We start from the raw sequence: 18,467 nt of genomic DNA on the forward strand, positions 1-18,467 counted from the left end.
CTTGTTTTTCATTCAAACTTGTCATTTTTACTTTGGTAACTTTTTCATAGGTCCTAAAAGAAAACTGTTTTGAGAAACTACTGTAAGTACCTTTTCCACATCCCTTGCCTTCTCCTCTTTCCAAATTCTTTCTACAAAAATAACACTTGATGCTGGAAAAACCCTTGCCTACGTTCTTTCAATCATCACATCAGGAACTACTTCCAAGAAAAGCCTGCATTTCTGCACTCATGCTGATCTCAAAAACCCCACTCAACACTGCAACTTTATCATAGCAGTTTTCATCCCAGAATTTTTTTAATATTAAGACAAGACATATCATTGAAAAAAAATCACACCTTGGTTTCTTAGAGCTGCTCGTTCCTGATTGCCGCTGCTGTCTCCAGGCATCCCTCTAGCAGCAACTGGATGTAGATGACTGAATGTTAAGAGGTTGCAAGTGACAATCTGAAAATTTGCACTCTTGTGTGTAGTTTTCTTTTCATTTCCCTCAGAAATAGTTTCCAAAAAGATCATTACATCTCCTGATATGATTTGTATAATTTTCAGTTCTAGCTAAAAATAATGTAAAGAACACTCAGCAGATGCAGCTGCAACTTACAATGAACTGTGCCCTCCTATCCCCCATATTTTATCCTTGTTTCTTATTTTATAGTGTGGGATACACATGAGTGGTGTTTTCTTTGTGCACTGAGGCAAGCCTATTTTTAAAATATTTAGGGAGAAGTACTTTCGTTCATGCTTCTCGTACAACTTTTTTCTGTCGTTTGGCTTTGGTTGGATTACAGATTCTTTGTGCATTCCTGAATTTGCCTTATTTCATGTAAAATTTATGTCATTCAGTTTTTGACCATGAGTTTGAAGCATCAGTGGTATTTCTTATCTACTTGTTACATATAGTTTTTCAAGTAATGACTGTGATTGTGACCGAGTAATGTGCACTTTTTCTTGTAACTGTGGACATTGCTATGCTTTTTTCTTCTAGTGTTTCTAGAATTACTGTTCCTTACAGTTACGTAAACAAAAAACAAAACAAAACAAACAAAAAAAAACTTTTGTGATACTGTTGGTGAATATAATGTGAAAATCTTATTGAAATATGAGTATTTTGGGAATACATAGCTGCACAAACATCTTTTAAGATGTGGATTTAGAGTTTGCTTATTTAAATGAAAATTCAAAAATTGAGGGCTGGTATAATTTTCTCTGTTTTGTTTGGTTTAATAAACAGATTTCTGTGTTAAAACAATGATTGTCAAACCGTATAAACTTTCTGAGGGATACAATGCTCAATTTTTAGCCATTTACTTTTAAAATCTAAAAGGCTATTTTCTACCTACATTTAGCACAAAATTGGCACTTCAAATTTATTTCTCAAGAATGTCCTAAGATCCCCCAGGGTCTCAACATTCATTCTAGTAAATAATTTATTCCAAGAATGGGTAAGGAAATTAGGAAGCCAAGACTGCTTCATCTGATTATTCAAATATGATTAGAGAATATGTTTGTATACTTTATTACTTTTTTTTTTTTTCAGGAGTAACCTGTTTTTTTAGTTCTTCCTGATTTAACATCTTGGATGAAACACGTGCTTGTTTTAAGTGCATGTTTTATACTTTTCCTTTTGCTGTAATAGTATTTAAAGGCTTGGACAAGGTTTCTATTTTGCAAATTAACACTCAGGCTTGAATTCAGCATATACGTCAAAAATTCTTGATGGTTAAGTAGCAAAGGGAGTAAAGAAGCTAAATTCCAACAAGGTGCTCTTGTTTCTATTTCATCTTCAATTATGACTCCCACATTCACTCACCAAGGTCAAAATACCCAAAATCTGTGTTCCGTACATTTGTTCAAAAGAATGAGCATATTGGGATTCTCATCATTCCTGGGAGAGTACAAAGGTCAAAATGAAGTCCATTTTTTTCTTTACTTATACCTGAAAAACAGCCTGGTCCTTTTTTTACCCTCTGTCACAGCAGAATAAAGAGATCACATTTCTTTATAAAGCATTTTGGAGAAACTGAGTGAAGGTTCATACTCTCATTCAAAATAGGTGATTAAAAAATAGGAAACTATCATTAACACAAAGATAAAATGGAAGCTTCTGTCACTTCTGCCAGTTAGCTTATCATACAACACCAGTTTCTTGCCACATATGTATTATTTTATCATACTTTAAAAAAGTGCCTTGAAATAACCATAGACATGCAAGCACAAAGTCACTGAATCTTAAATTGTGTAGTACAAATAATCATACTCAATGAAAAGGGCTTTAAGATATAGTATCAGCCACCATTTAAGGATTATTTACCAAGGAAATGCATTTTGCTTCCTTTACTTCTCATAATAACCTGAGATGAGCGTAGTCATTCTCCATTCTACAAAGTCGTCTCCAAAAGAGGAAATGAGTAATCAAAAGCACAAAGACAGTGAAAGCTGAAGCCATCCTTTGAACCCAGGCACACCTGATGTCAGAGCCCACCCTGTTGGTCACTGTCATCTGCTCCTTCACGGGTACTAAATAATTAAATTCTGCGCTTAGAACCAAGCTTTTACACTAAATTTTAGAAGTTTTATATGTACAGATAAATCATAGTTATTTATTTAAAAATGCACGTGACTTATCCAATTATTTGACTAAACACAGTTTTATTCTGCTACAGAAGATATAATTTTCTTTACGATACATTCTTTACAAATATTAAAAGCCACCATAAAACCCACCACTAATGAAAATCAAGTACACAAAGCATGAAAGAGAAAGGCAGTGACTTTTTATCAATGGGGCCCAGTACTGAATTCTGTAAGGAAAAGTAAAAGGGATTATCCAGTTGAACCCATAAAGAAAAATTCATTCACTTGAGATTTTGCCCCAGACACTATACAGGTGCTATCCTGCTATTGTCATTAACCCTGACAGCATGAACACAAATATCATTCAAAGATTAAACTTTCTATGGCAAAAATATTTTCTAATTTCATGTGGCCCATGTTTTAAGATGTAGTTCGTAGAAAAAAGTTCAAAAATAAAGTAGGTAGACATTATCCTATCTTTTGAAGTATGTTTGGGATGCCAATATTCAGTAAAGTAAATTGAACACAAGCTAATCTACAGAAACTTACTCTATTAGCTATAGCTGTCTTCTTTCTTAAAAAAAATTCTATAAGGACATAAAATGCTATTAATAAAGTAACCTATCTCCAGTTTTAACATCAGTCATGTTCAACATTTAATTTTTTCTGATTACAAAAGAAACTTGGGAAGTACAAAAAAAAGATAAGAAATAAAAATAAAGGAAGAATTAAATGTCAGCATCTATAGAGAACTATGAGAAACATTTTATGGTGTATCTTTCTGATTTTATCTAAAATGTATATACAATTTTTTTCTGTTTTTTACCATATGTGGTCTTTTATCATAACCTAATTATATACCATACATATTTTCCAAATCAGGCATTCTTCTTAAATTACTTTAGTGATTGTGTAGTGTGACATTATGGGAGTGTACTTGTAATAGTTTTCTACCGTTGCTTCAAAACCACAAACAACAAACGTATTACATAACCAACCGTAGGTTGGGTGTTTCACGGGTCTAAAATCAATGTGTTGGCAGGCCTCTGCTCCTCTGTGAAGGCTCTAGGGGAGAATCCATTTCCTTACCTACTCCAATTTCTGGAAGCTGTTTATATTCCTTGACTGGGGGCCTCTTCCCTCATCTTCAAAGCCAGGAACATAACGTGTTCAAATCTCTCTAAAACTCTGCCCTTTTATTCCTCTTCAAAAACATTTAAGGATCCTTGTAAGTATACTGGGCTCACCTGAGTAATACAGCATACTCTCCTTTTTCTAAGGTTCATGAATTAGCAACCTTAATCCATCTGCAAACTTAATTCCAAAATCTGACATGTAACAAAACATATTCACGGGTTCTATAATCAGGATGTGACTATCTCTGGGGAACTATTATTCTGCTTACTTCTGTAATTAATTTCTTGTTTTTTCTTTTAAAAACCACTCTGTACCCAGTTGCATTTTTCCATTCACTTGTAGAAAATATCTTAAGTCAGCAGCACAAACATTTACGAATAATTGTTAGCTGCTGCACCTATAATTCTTCTTTTGTATAAAGGGTGTGATCTTTGGTAATTATTTTAATGGTATTTTTCTTGAATGTCTCTCATTCAAATTAAATGTAATAAACAAATGTGATAAAAGTGCAACTAAGTCTTTCAAGGGAAATAAAGCAGAAATACCTCTGGACCCTTTCCTCCACATTGATTCTTAGAAGGTGTTTCTGCCCAAGAGATTTCCTGAAATATGTTTGAGAAGGCTCCAACTCATTAGGAGAGAAGAGTACATGAGAATCCAAAGCTTAATTAAATTCAGAAAGCAATCCAACCACATTCATAAAACTTGTGGTAATTACCAGTGGCGTTTTATTTACTCTGAACAATTAAAAGATATATTTAATGTTAGATGTAATTAGATGACATTTCTTTTAAAAGAGAGTGTTCGGCAACAACATATCTACTGAATTTAGGATGATCAACTGAGTTTAAAAATTAAATCTCTCCCTTGATTTCTTTGCTAAAACCCTTTTATTTCCATATTAAAATTGTATTTCGTCTCATTTACTATGTTTTTTTCCCCATTCAAGGCTATTGGCTGAAATAAGAGAAAATTAAAGATAATTTTCAGGACTGCTTTTAATACTATGAGAGAAAAAATACAGTAAAGCATAGACCACACAGACCAAATGCTATTACTAAAAGTGTGGAATTGGCACCAGTTTTTTCCCTTGAAAGTTTTAACTTCTAATATTCTCTGTTTATTGGGGAGTGGATTAGATAGGGCTGCCCATGAGAAATGTCTTCTACTTATTTAAGGCACTCCATCAGGGTGATAATACAGTGGCCAGAAATTCCACAATAGATTATTTATTCTTATTTCCTTTGCTGGTGGAAGGATTCAAAGATCTGCTCTGAGCCAAACCCATAGAGTAAGCAAAGCTCTTAGCTCATTTTAATTTTCATTCATTTAATCATTGTGTATTCTTTCCCTACGAGGTGCTGAGCATTGTGCTCTGATACAGAAAAATTACAATTCGTGCTTCAAAGAGTCAGTATCTAATGGAAAAGAGGGGCGGAAGTACAGTTGCTATAATACAAAAGGATAAAGTGTAACAATAGAACACACAATGATAGGACTGTGCCAGAGAGGTCAGGGGAGGCACAGACCCGGTCTTGGGGGCAGAAGGGTGAAGGGAGGGTGTAGTTCATTATAAAGACTGGATCATTAGGGAACACCTGGCCAAATGTTGAGCATCTTTTGAGAGAATAGGAGAAGAGAGAAACATGTCAAATGAAGGATGTTTCAACTGCAGGAACAACAAAATGCGAGGTACAGAGGAGGCAAGGGATAACAAGTGCACAGTCACTCAAGAAGTTTAATGTTGCTGGAGGGTAGAGTTTGAGGACAAGAGATTCCTGGAGAAGAATAAAAGGGCCAGATATGTCCTGTAGAGGATGAAGAGGAACTGACATATTTGAAATAGTGGAGTGGCAAATGTGGGTTGGTCCCTTTGTAGAATATTGCATGATGGATCTGAGCAGAAACTTCTGGAGTAAGATGAAGTAACACTGCGTCATAGAACCTTCCTTCCGTCACCCAAAGTGAAAATGATTGCATGAGCAGCATACTCACACGGAAGGAAGGAAGGGTCTTTTTGCTGTAAGCATTATATGGTGGGAGCCAGAAAAAGTCAGAAAATGCCACGTATTACTGCGACCACCTGAGGGCTCAACAAAAGCGAACCAATGCAAGTCTGCTCATAAGTGTATATATATAGATATAATGTACCAATAGTACCATTATATCAGGCAATATATGAACATCTAGTTATTAGAAAGTATACAAGAGAGAGAAGAGAGAGAGGAGAGAGGAGAGAAGACAGAGACCAGAGAGAGAGAGAGAGAGAGAGAGAGAAGGTTCTTAGCCTGTAAGTGGCTTTGGGAAGGATACATCAATTAAGTCTGGCGGGGGAAAATTTCTGTGAGAAATCCTGTACCAACATGACATTGGAGGCACCAGTCAGGAGTACAACTTCCTATTGAATTCTAAGATAATATATAGAAATTCGAATTTGACCTTTGGTGTTGGCAGTATCTGCAGCTAGGCTGAATACTAATGAACAGAACGAGGATAATTGCTTTAGGAGTGGCAGAGGCACGCCGTCGAATTCCTGCTGATCTAAGGTCCAGCATTATGCTGTCTGCATGGGATGCATACAGTATGAGTGATGCAATGTTTCACCTTGTCCCATCTTCCAAAGAAAACACTACCCATGAGGAACTGTCATTTCACTAGTAAAACCAAACTAAACTAAAAGCCAACGTGAATACCATATCATGAGGTTGCAGCTTCATTGCCAAACTAGTCCTTCTCCTACACCACTAAGGAAACTGATAGTTTTTTTCTTCCAGTCTTCCGAGGGGCCCCACATTCTCTTGGGCTGGCATAGTGTATAAGGCACCCACCCTGCATTGCTATAGCGGATAGAAAATGTGTGCAACAATAGACTGCTCTGTTTTTAGGAACCCTTTGAGAAAGAATGCTTATAATTAAAGATTTGCCATAAGGTGACATCATTATAATATAGGGTTGTCAAATGAGGTGAAAACGTGTTTCCCTGCTCTTGTGGCTTATTTTAGCAAGCACAGCATTTATTGAAGAAAAAATGTTTTATTGGAAGATACTTTAAGTATAGTTTCTTTTTTTTTTGAATTTTTGTGAACTCTTCTCCCCTGTCTGCCTTCCTTTCTTCCTATAACGTGTCATGTTGTTTCTTTAACTTTTGTTTATATTTAAGGGGCATGCTCTTTTTAATTTACTATTTGTCCTAATGCGGTATGATTAAACTCTCCTTGACATCTCTTTCCCCTGGTCTGAAATGTACACCTTTCCTTTTCAGGTTAGCAGCTGAAGTGTTGGGTATTTGAGTTCTATGCACAGAGAGCAGAGGCATGGGAGGTGTTTCTGGCACTGAGCCTGGGGCTATAGTCTCTGATATTCTTCTGCCATTTCACTGTTAGTCCAGAACTCACTCCACTTGGGCAGGACTATGTGGGATCTGTATTTGGGGAAGGGGAATTAGCCTTCAGATTCCCAAATTCCCCGTCTCTGGGTAGACTCTTAGAAGCTTGGCTTTTGATAGAGGCAATAAGACCCAAATATATATTTCTCCTAATCCTTTAACCCTTCCCCTCTGTAGCTTTGCCTGTTGTCCTCCTTGTCAGAAGGAAGATACAATAAGACAAGCTGAACTCATGAATCCTGGTCCCTGTGTTGTTGATGAGTGGTGGGGAGGTGGGTCACAGTAGAGGAGAAAAGAAAGAGGATGAGACAGGAAGGGGGGTGTCCCAGCTGAGATCCATTTATTTTTGTAGGAAATTTGCCCTGGGTACCACCATCCTCCTGACTTTACTCTTCAGCCCTTCTTTTCTTGCTGGAGAACACACAAAATGGCAAGTCCTGATTAATTTTCTACTTAGGGAGACCTGTTGTGAGGACAGGGAGGTACTGATTTTTCTCCATCTGGGCCTTATTGTTTCACATTGCATTTCTAAGAGTTATTTCTTTTATATGTCACAAACATATGCTATCTATGTTTTTCTACTAATTTCTGATACTCATTTTTTGACACTTATAATGTTGGAGATTTTTAAACCTAGATATTTTGGTTTTCTCTCCCCTTCACCTGTAGGTTTTTTGTTTTGTTTTGTGTTTGTGATTTTTTTTTTTGTCTTTTCATAATAAAATTCATTAGGAAAGTCATTCAACCAGGATATATTAAATGCTTCTAACTTGCAGAACCCCATGCTTCTCTGGAGTCAGAGTTGGGAGATTAGATAGAAAAGAAATCTATGTTTATGAAGGATCTGTAAGTCACCAGTGAGTATTTTGGCACCAGGCCCTATGCCAACAGCCACTGAACTAGATCTGTTTGTCCATGTGTAAAATGAGAGTAAGCTCTTTCTCAAATATAAAAGCAGTAAATATAAAAGCAGGTTTTGCTGTACATACTGAATAGATTCCCAGAGTGCTATTTCTTTTTTGCATTTCCACTTGAAGCTCTCAGATACATTGTTTAATTTTAGAAAATAAGAACAATTATCTCCACTGGCCAGTATAACCAAATGAAGGCAAAAGACTTATGAGCTTATTCCAGTATTTGATAGGAAGATGCATTTGAGCCCTACTTTGCACTCCTAGGCAGCAGAAGACATTCATAAATGCTCCAAAAGTTGCTTACATGAGGTCCCTATTGGGACTCCAGGTACACCAAAAACAACAAAGCCATAGGTTTATTTTCAAATTTGCACCAGATCTAATTTTCAATCTGCTCACTATTTTGGACATGGTCATTTAGCAATGGGAGAAAGGAACATTTAAAAAAATATAAACTATAATACTTAAAATTTTCTTTCACATTTAAATCCCATGTGGGTTTTTTTCTCCTTATTTTTGTCCATGAGATAACTGAGGCACCTACAGCTTAACCACTTGTCCATTGTGGCACATTAGTAAGTGGTGGAGATGTGATTTTAGCTCTTGCCATCTGTATATAGAGGCCATGATTTGGTTACTCTTCAAACACACGTACAATGCATTCCATATTTCTATAAGGAGCTCCCACCAAAGACAATAAAAACGTACCTCTTTTCACTGTTTTAACTGAAAAAGTAGAGATAATGTAGGATTTACTACATTTTCTGCATTACCAGAGAGGAGTGCCAGGTAACAGTCTGATGCCCTGGTCCATAATAGCATGAAAGGTAAATAAAATCTCAGGGCCAGGAGCGGTGGCTCATGCCTGTAATCCCAGCACTTTGGGAGACGAAGGCTGGCGGATCATGAGGTCAAGAGATTGAGACCATCCTGGCCAACATGGTGAAACTCCGTCTGTACTAAAAATAAAAAAATACTAGCTGGGCATGGTGGCACATGCTTGTAATCTCAGCTACTCTGGAGGTTGAGGCAGGAGAATTGCCTGGACCCGGGAGGTAGAGGTTGCAGTGAGCCAAGATCGCACCACTGCCCTCCAGCCTGATGACAGAGCAAGACTCTGTCTCAAAATAAATAAATAAATAATATATATATATGTATACACATACACACACACATATATGTGTATACACACACACACACCCCATTATCTTGGGACCCCAAACTCACCAAGCAAAAGGGAAAAGTTAAGCTTCAAAACAGAGCCATGTAAAACTCTCTGCCCTCCTTTTGTTCCTACACAGATAGCTGCAAGACGGAAGGCCACATATCGCCTCAGGTAGCCTCCCTCACCCTGGCAGTGTAAATGCACACCTTATTTTCACAGGTATAGGGAAAAGACAAGACTAGAAATCATCCCTCAGCCCACTCTGAGACAGATGCATATTTGACTTTTTCCTCTACTTTATGTTTAGTTTATCATACGTAAAATGCAGATTTACTGAGCTAATGATAGATGAATAATTGATTGTTTCTCTTTCTCCTCCTGCTTGCTTTTTCCCTTTTAAATATTGAAGTCCTCAAAACCCTCTTTGGAGCACAGGCCACAGATCCTACTGTAACTTGCATCTCTTTTTCCCAGGTGTATCCTCAATCTTGGCAAAAGAAACCTCTAAATTGATTGACACCTGTCGCAGACACTTACTGGTTTACAATAGCTAGCATTCCTTGTGCACTGCTATGTATCTACTCTGTTTTAGCGGGTAGAACTTCTTACACCTTTATCATGTTTATGAGGGAGGTAGCATTTTTTTCATATTACAGATGAACTTAGCTTCCAGGCTATCCTTCCTCTAACAATTTATTGCTTATCAGTGAAAAATCCTAATATTTATATACAGCTTCAACATATGATTAGAAAATAAAACAAATTCAACATGAACACAAATACACATGCCAAATCTCGTTTATTCTCTAATTCTAAAATTATGCCATTTAAATGCCATTCTGTATCTCTCTGATCCTAAACAATTCTTTATCCTAAAGCAGTATTTTTCACAAAATGTCAGCTGTAAGTGTATGGTATAAGCATAAGCTTTCTCTCTTCACTAGCATAAAACACCCCCACTCTTCAGCCACAACAAATAGATAGCACCTAGCACTGTGCCAGACACTGTGGGCTGGGTCAAGTCTCAAGGACAAATTAAGGTAAGACAGCCCAGCAGGCCACAGGCTTTTTCTGTGGGCTTCTAGTTCTCTTTCTCCTCATCCTCTCTTATCACTGTCACGTCCCCAGTGTGCTTCTCTGGGTGCCCAGCTAAATAGTTCAGGCAATGAGACGTGTCTATGGTGGCAGAATTACCTGGTGAAGGCAGGTGATTCTTGCTTCTCCTTCAGGAGAAGGATCCCTCACTTGTTTTTTTGAGACAAAGTCTTGCTCTGTCACCCAGGCTGGAACACAGTGGTGCCATCTCAGCTCAGTGCAACCTCCGCTTCCCAAAGCAGCTCTCACTTCCTCATTTTATGCTAATCCACATCCCCTTATGCCAAACAATTCTTTATCCTGGAGTAGTAGTTATCAGTATCAGCTGGAGGACCTAGGGTGCTATGTGTTAAAGTTTAGACACCTGAGGGCCATCACAGCTGTATCTGAAATCAGAGAGGAGGTAGGTGGGGGTGGGGGATGGGCATGATAGTGTAGTTAGGGCACAGCAATCTCTCATCTTAGTAAGCTAAGCTCTCCCAGGTGATGCTGAGGCAACTTGATTGCCTTAGAAGTTCTAACCCGGACCAGAGAAAGCGAATAGATGGGCCAATAAGTGGGCATGTTTGAGGAAAAATGAAGTGATGGCCTGAGAGCCCAGAATTGAGATATGTTCCTAGAAAGTTATTTTGCGGAGAAGCTCTTAGATCCATGACTCCTACTTTTCTCACAAATAAATCACCCAGCTGTCTCCCCAGAGACACCTATCCCTTAGCAGCAATCCTGTGAGGAAAGGATGGCCCAGGCAGTAAATCTCTTCTGGTTTATAACAGAAAACGCTAGGTGGTTGGGAGTGTTCCTATCTCTTGGACTGAGTAGAGACATATTTTTGGCACACTGAAAAAGATCAGTAAATGCTTTTTATCACAGAGTTATTGCTACATTTGGGAGCTGAATTCCATTATAACATACTCTAATTACTTATACTTTTATCAATATAGTCATAAATATACATATATTCTGAACAAGGGTCATCAAATTAGGGCCAGTGGACAAATCTAGTCTGCCTCCCATTATTGTAAATAAAGTTTTATTGGAACACAACCATGCTCATTCATTACATGCTGGTTATAGTTGTTTTCACGCAATAACAGAGTAGATACAAGAAAGACAATATGGCCCACAAAACCAAAAATATTTATTATCTAGTCCTTTACAGAAAATGTTTGTCTAGAGGATTATATTATAGATTATAGCTCTCTACCACTACTGTATGCCAGGTGCTTTACTTGGCTCCCTTGTACATTATCTTTACTGTTCTCAATAACCTTCCCAGTTGTTATGATCACGATATTGCAGGGGAGGAGTGTTAGACAGGTCAAGGGATCTGTTTAAAGCAGACATCCAGAATTCAAACAGTATTTTGTTTATGTTTTCTGACTGCAAGTCTTTTATGAGCTGTGCTAGGGATATAATCACCATGTTACACTTTTAATGGGAAAAATTGTTCTTAATGCAAAAACATGACTCTAAAGAAATGTGCTATGGGAAAGCAGCCCATATGAAATTTGGGGAACTGACTTTCAGTCCCTAAAGATTCTTTCCTGATAATCTGGCTACCCCATCATCGTGTACCCTATTTCATTTTTATTCCAGTAATTATAAGTGCTTGAAATTATTTTATTTATTTGGCCATGTTTGTGGATTGTTTTTCTCCTCTCAGTAGAATGCAGGATCCTTGCAGGCAGAGTTTTTCTTCAATTTGCATCTGTAACCCAAGAGCTGGGAGTGTGCCAGGCACAAGTGTCACTGTTCAGCAAGAATTTGCTCTGTGGCTCCTTAGTTAATAATAAACGTTTATATTGTCTTCTTGTCTTAAAATACAACATCTGAATAGAGACTGTAATGCATAGCAAAATTTGTCTTGCTTATTTGCCAACGATGGAAAATTCTTTTTTGAAATGCTTGGAAGCACTCTAGAGGAGAACTGGGGTAGGTGTTGCTTTGTTGCGATGCAGCATTTTGAAAATTATCACAATATCTCTTTAGGGGATTCAGTGGAATAAACCAGGATCATATACACCACGAAAACAAACCACCACCAACAACAGCTTTTTAATCACTTAAACAGCAACTCGAAATGAACATGATACTGCTCCTCATTTAACCCCTTAGAAGTGTGAGTTCACAGATTGCTACATCCTGCCCCCTACTGGAAGAGAGAGTAGTGACAAACAGGGACTAGCAAGAGCACTGAAGCTTTTTTACCAAGAAACAAAATGTTTCTTTTTGCTGGAGTAAATTACATGTTGCAACTGCTCTTCCCTGCCCCACATTCCTTTCTACTTCCAAAGTAAATAAATAGTAAAGCAAGTGGAGTGAGTAAAAGATGGCTACCAGTAAAATAAAGAGAAAAGCAAACCTATATATAGGACACGTTTTGAAAACAAAATTAATCTTGTATTTATGTAGAAGTAATTTTAAAGTGTGATTTGTTTAATAATTAACTCTCCACCTCAGTTCTTATCATCTGGCACTCTGTTGAAGAATATAATTGGAAAGGCTATCTAAATTAAGCTTCCAAAAATTAAACTTCTGAAAATTAGAGGTAGCATATATTCATATTTACTTGTATTAACTCATATTTAGTGCAATATCTTTAATGTTTAACTCATAGAGTAAATGCCATGTCTAATATGATAAATATAATAATAAAATATATAAAGTCCTTGATTTTAAAAATGCATATTGTATAAGATACAAAGTTTCTTTTGTAGAGAAGACTGATTAGTTACACCTGACCTTAATGTTTTCTTCTGGCCTCGTTGTCCCTTCCAGTTTCACAGCTCACCCTACCAAACCTCACACGTATGTCAGGATAAAGCAAGCTATCCGTATCCCGTTACCCTGTGCTTACCTAGATAAGGACACCATCCTATAAACCAGCACACTGACCTCTACCAGTATATAATTTTTTATTTAATCAACAATATGCACTACATCTTTTAAAGCATTAGCTAAATAAGCCAACTATACACTGATTTGAAGGAGGTGCTTCCAAAATCTCGCTGAAAACATCTGATATGAGCAAGACCGTCTAAAAGACAGGTAACCGAGGTATCTTCCAGTACCTTTAAATTCTGACCCTGTGCTAAGTTCCAACATCACAAAACAAAGTGTCTATGCTTCCAAACTATAGGGTAATGCTGTCTCTCTAACTTTAAAGGAGTAACAAAAGAAGTTGCATGTAAAGAATGTATCTTTTGGAAAACCAGCATCATATTTTTGATTTCCATGTTTCCATTACATTACCCAGTCCAAGGTTCTACCAAGTAAGGTTATCTTAGAATCAGGGCAAGGAAAAGCTTTTATCTGTTGGTGGGCTCTTATTAGATAGCAAGAAGAACCATTATGGTTAATAGCATAGACTATAGAGTCACATTGCCTGAATTCAGATTCCAGCTCTCTCTTGTACCATGTTACCTTGAGCTAGTTATGTTAACTTCCTTTGTCTTAGTTTCCTCATCTGTAAAATGTGGGTGTCAATAGTACTTGCCACATAGGGCAATTGTGAAAGTAAAAGAAGTTCATATGTAAAAAGTCCCTTGGAACCAGACCTGGCACATAGCCTTTGAGAGACGTCAGCTGCAACCCAAATTTGTTTCTGCATCTGACTCTGTTGACAGAAGGCTCAGAGCTACATGTCAATTCTTCTGCTGTAACTGATTCCAGACACCTGCTTCTTCTTTCTCTCTCTCCCTCAATTTACTTATTTATTATCATTGCTCTGTTTCGTATCATTTTTATTAATATAAGCTGATGAACTATTTTAAGGAAATGAACAAGAATGAAATTATTTATTAGGTGGACTAAACTGAACTTGTCCTCTTTGGTCAATTATTTCAGTCCAGATTACTTAATTTTCTGCTTTATAAAATACTCCTAAATTAGGTCACATCAATTTCAGAAAGCACATCTTAGAATATACATCTTCTATGTGCATGAAAATCCAGAATTAAAGAAAAAAAAATCTTGTCTTCATATGAGACTTCTTGGATGACATATAGGTGTTAACAGTTTAATACATGCATATAGAGATACCTGTTAACATGTCAAATATGTTGATAGGTTTCCATGCTCACTGAGACTCACATGGATAAGGAATGGAGCAGAGAGCAGCTATACTCTATTGGCACTGTGCTGGGAATAATTTGAAATCAAGCTTCTCTTCTGCAAAGCCCCATTCTAGTAAAAAGGTGCAAGAGGGAAATCAGTACAGAGTGCAAGTTCAGCGGAACAGGTTGATCTGGTTTGCTGGAGACTCTCAGAAGCCTCCTGGGAGAAATGTGGATAAAAGTTGTTGAAATAGATAGATAACTCCAGGACTTAAGCTCTCAAACACAAATGAGGAACAAAGACCAGCTTTACCTCCTGGGGAGTGCCTTCTCCAGATAAATGCAGATAACTCATCAAGGCCTCTGCCTTGAGTACTTAATTGCTGGAGAGGGAACGTTTGGGCTGCATAACAAAAAGCATTACTTTTATTTTCTCAGATCAGCCTTAAGGAAGTGTCCCAAGTTTCAAAGGGAACGCACCTGAGACAGGAAAAGTAAGTTAATGAAGAGTTGTAATAAAAGAGGCATCAGAAGTTGGGGGAACAAGGCTATTTTATTGGAGACATTGAGTGGGGATGGCAATGGGATTAGCAATAGAGAAAGAAAGCAAAAAAGCATGCATTATCCCTGTTGACTATCAGTAAACCAAATGTGGCTCAGAATGTCAGTCAGGAATACCCACAGAGTAAAAATGTGTTTAGGAGTGGAAAGAAAAGAAAAATCAAGTCTTGGGATGGCAGTGGCTTGACTTTTGGTGGTTCAGAGACAAACTCTAATATTCTTTGTCAACTGAAAAATGGTGAGGTTCATACACTTGGAAAGGAGAGCTTTGATTCTCATAAAGTGTTGCAGCCCCCAGGGTGGCCATTCTGACAGTCTGGGAAGTGTAGCCTCTGGCCAGAAGCCAGAAACAGATACACTGAGGTTGAGCCAACTAGGACAGGGATTTATGCTGAATGGGGTGGGCAAATATACATATTCAATCATCTATAAAAGGAGTCATGAATATTTATGAACGGAGAAACATGCTAATGTACAACTGGGTTTCATGTCTCATGTGGTTCCAATGTTCAAGAAACGGCTGAGTTCACATGATCCAAGGGTAGAGTATTTGGCTCTCTGATGTCAAAAAGTGAAGCGGAAGAGAGGAAAGTTTTCGCTGTGCATCCTCTGAAGACTGGTCGGAACTACTGCTTCTTTGGTGGTCTCTTATCAAGAAGAAGTTTCTTCTTGGTAGTCTCTTATCAAGTTTCTTTTGCCAAAACTGCAAAGAAGGGGCAGTAGCCAAGCAGTTGGTTGATATCCACAGTGGAATCTCTTGAAAAGGGCTGGTTTCTGCTTAGCTTTTAGGGAAGAAAACCTCATGTCAGTCAGGGGGAGAGGGGAGATGATGACAAGATGTATTGGGCCTTCCATTCTGTCTCATGGCCATGAACTCACTTTTAAGGTTTTCCTTGGGTCCCTTTGGCCAAAGGTTGGTGGTTTTGTTGGGGGGTGGAGAGTGTGTCTGTATAGTTAGTCCTGGGGCAGATACTTTTATTTTTATTTATCATCCTTGTTATTTTTCCCTCTTCAGTGGTAAAAGCTGGAATGGTAAGTGCTGTAAAGAAGATATGCCTCGCAGGACTCATTTGTTAGAAGAAGAGGCAGTCTGCAATGTAAAGTCAGCAATCCCCACTTGTAAATGTTATTTGTTCCCTACACCACACTAAAGCAGGACTCAGTACCTCTTCTCACAACCCAGGAGGAAATCTCTACAACCTGATTAATTGTAATCTCTATAGTATGATTAATTGTAATCATACTTCACAGTCTCATTTGGAATATGGGGACAAGGGGAAGTTACAGCACAGCATTACTAACAAAATACTTAGTTTTAACCAGATGTGCCTGTTTGTTTGTTTTAATTCCTCTTTCCCTATACTATCAACAGTGTGTTTTTAATCTATCTAACCTCACTAAATTTTGTCTCCTGTCTCCTGGATTCCCCTCTCAAATCTCAAGTGTCTCTACTATTTATGGATCAAACAATACCCTCAAGTCTGCATCTCTACATCATCATCACCACCGTGATGATCCTCACGGTCCTGACCATAGCAAACATTACTGTGTGTACTTTTGTATCCAACACTGGTCTAAAGGTCGATTCACTTAATCCTCACAAACACTCAATAGGTTAGGTTTTATTTATATTGTGTAATTGGGAAACCATTGGAAGCAATAAAAACTTATAATATCATATTTATTTATTTGTTTATTTTTATTTATTCCTGTATTTATTTTTTTGAGATGGAGTCTCACTCTGTGGTCCAGGCAGGAGTACAATGGTGCAATCTTGTCTCAGTGCAACTTCTGCCTCCCAGGTTCAAGTGATTATCCTGCGTCAGTCTCCTGAGGAGCTGGGAGTACAGGTGCATGCCACCATACTAGGCAAATTTTTTTGTATTTTTAGTAGAGATGGGGTTTCACCACTTTGGTCAGGCTGCTCTTGAACTCCTGACCGCAAGTGATCTGCCCGCCTCTGCCTCCCAAAGTGTTGAGATTACAGGCATGAGCCACTAAGCCTGACCAAAAGTTTATAAATTGATTTTTATACTACATAATATTAAGTAATAAAATAGTTATAGCACAGTACAACTGAAACTTTGAAAGTCTGGGACTCTTCAAGAAAGTATTTATATAGAAAGTAAGCTGAGTTTTAAGAGATGTAAGCAGTTCAACAAGGAAAACAGACACGATCACTACAGGCAATGCATTGTTTAGGTTGACAATGGTAAGAAGTTTTATTGAAGGACAGATTATTTGAGGAGGAATGATTAGTGATGTACCAAAACAACAAACAAACAAAAAAATTGAGGCAAAATAATAAGTTTGATTTTAATGCCAAATAAATACATGTGATCAATTTTAAGTAGAAGGAATTTAGAGATTTTCAGCACAAAAATTATATAATCAAATTTATATTTTGGAAAATTCACCCAAAGTGAGCAATGGAGGACAAATTGGAGGAGGTCGAAAAGTGTGTAGGGTGGTGGTGCTGGATGTAAACATATAAGTTAGGCCACTATGATTGTTAAAAAAAAAAACAGCTTTAGTTTAATCCTCAATTCCAAATGTCCAAAAGTATCTGCATTCCTTTTTTCAGGAAAGGCAAGTGATGGTAACAACCATTCAACCATTTCCTTAGCCTTCTTTTTCTTTGTTTCTCCAGTTTTTCTTGTGTATTCTAAAAGAATGATAGTATCAGAAACCATTCAAAGTCAATCCATTTCTTGCTTTGAATCTATTTTCCTCAACTTCAAATTCCTAGACTTAGAGTCATTTAGTCATTGATTAAGCAAATGCTTACTGGGTATCTACTACCCAGCAAGCATAAAAGTTTATTTCTTCCTAATTTTCTGCTCCTTTAAGATAAACTGTTACCTTTTGGGGAGATCCAGCCTCTTAAGATCTTGGGAAAAGACAAGGTAAGAGGATGAATTGCTCATTGAGGGAAACCATCATATGAAAAGACTCACTCACTCACTCTCTCTCTCTCTCTCTCTCTCTCACACACACACACACACACACACACACACACACACACACATTTAATGACCACCTCCTGGAATCCAGGAGGTTACAGGGAAATACAACATGGACCACACGGAAGCAGATTAGAAGCTAGGCAAAGAGGTCATCTTGGGTAACCCCAAGCTCTAATGAAATAATGTGTAGCCTGTAAACCACATAATCTTTCTGTGATAACTGTTTCCCTGTGTTATGCTCAAGTCTTCTGAAAACTCTTGTTTCAAAGTTCCAGTAGTCTCCATTAAGGAAGGATACCAGTTGTCTTATTTCCATACCTGGACCCTGTGATCAAAGAGAAGGAGTGCCCCCTTAAGGCCAGTGAGGTAAAGCAAGAATTAATTTAAAAAGTGAAACTTGTAAGAAAAAAGTTAATAATACTGTGTTGTTCACTTGAAATGTGATAAGAGAGCAGATTTTAAGTGACCTCACCACATACCTACACAGATACACACACTCACCCTCACACAGTGGTAACTGTGGGTGGTAATGAATGTATTAATTTGATTGTGGTAATCATTACACAGTGTACACATGTATCAACTCATCATGTTGTACACCTTGAATATATACAA

The sequence above is a fragment of the Rhinopithecus bieti genome, unplaced genomic scaffold (assembly GCF_001698545.2).
Source record: "Rhinopithecus bieti isolate Rb0 unplaced genomic scaffold, ASM169854v2 scaffold_5260, whole genome shotgun sequence".
Taxonomy (NCBI): Eukaryota; Metazoa; Chordata; class Mammalia; order Primates; family Cercopithecidae; genus Rhinopithecus; species Rhinopithecus bieti.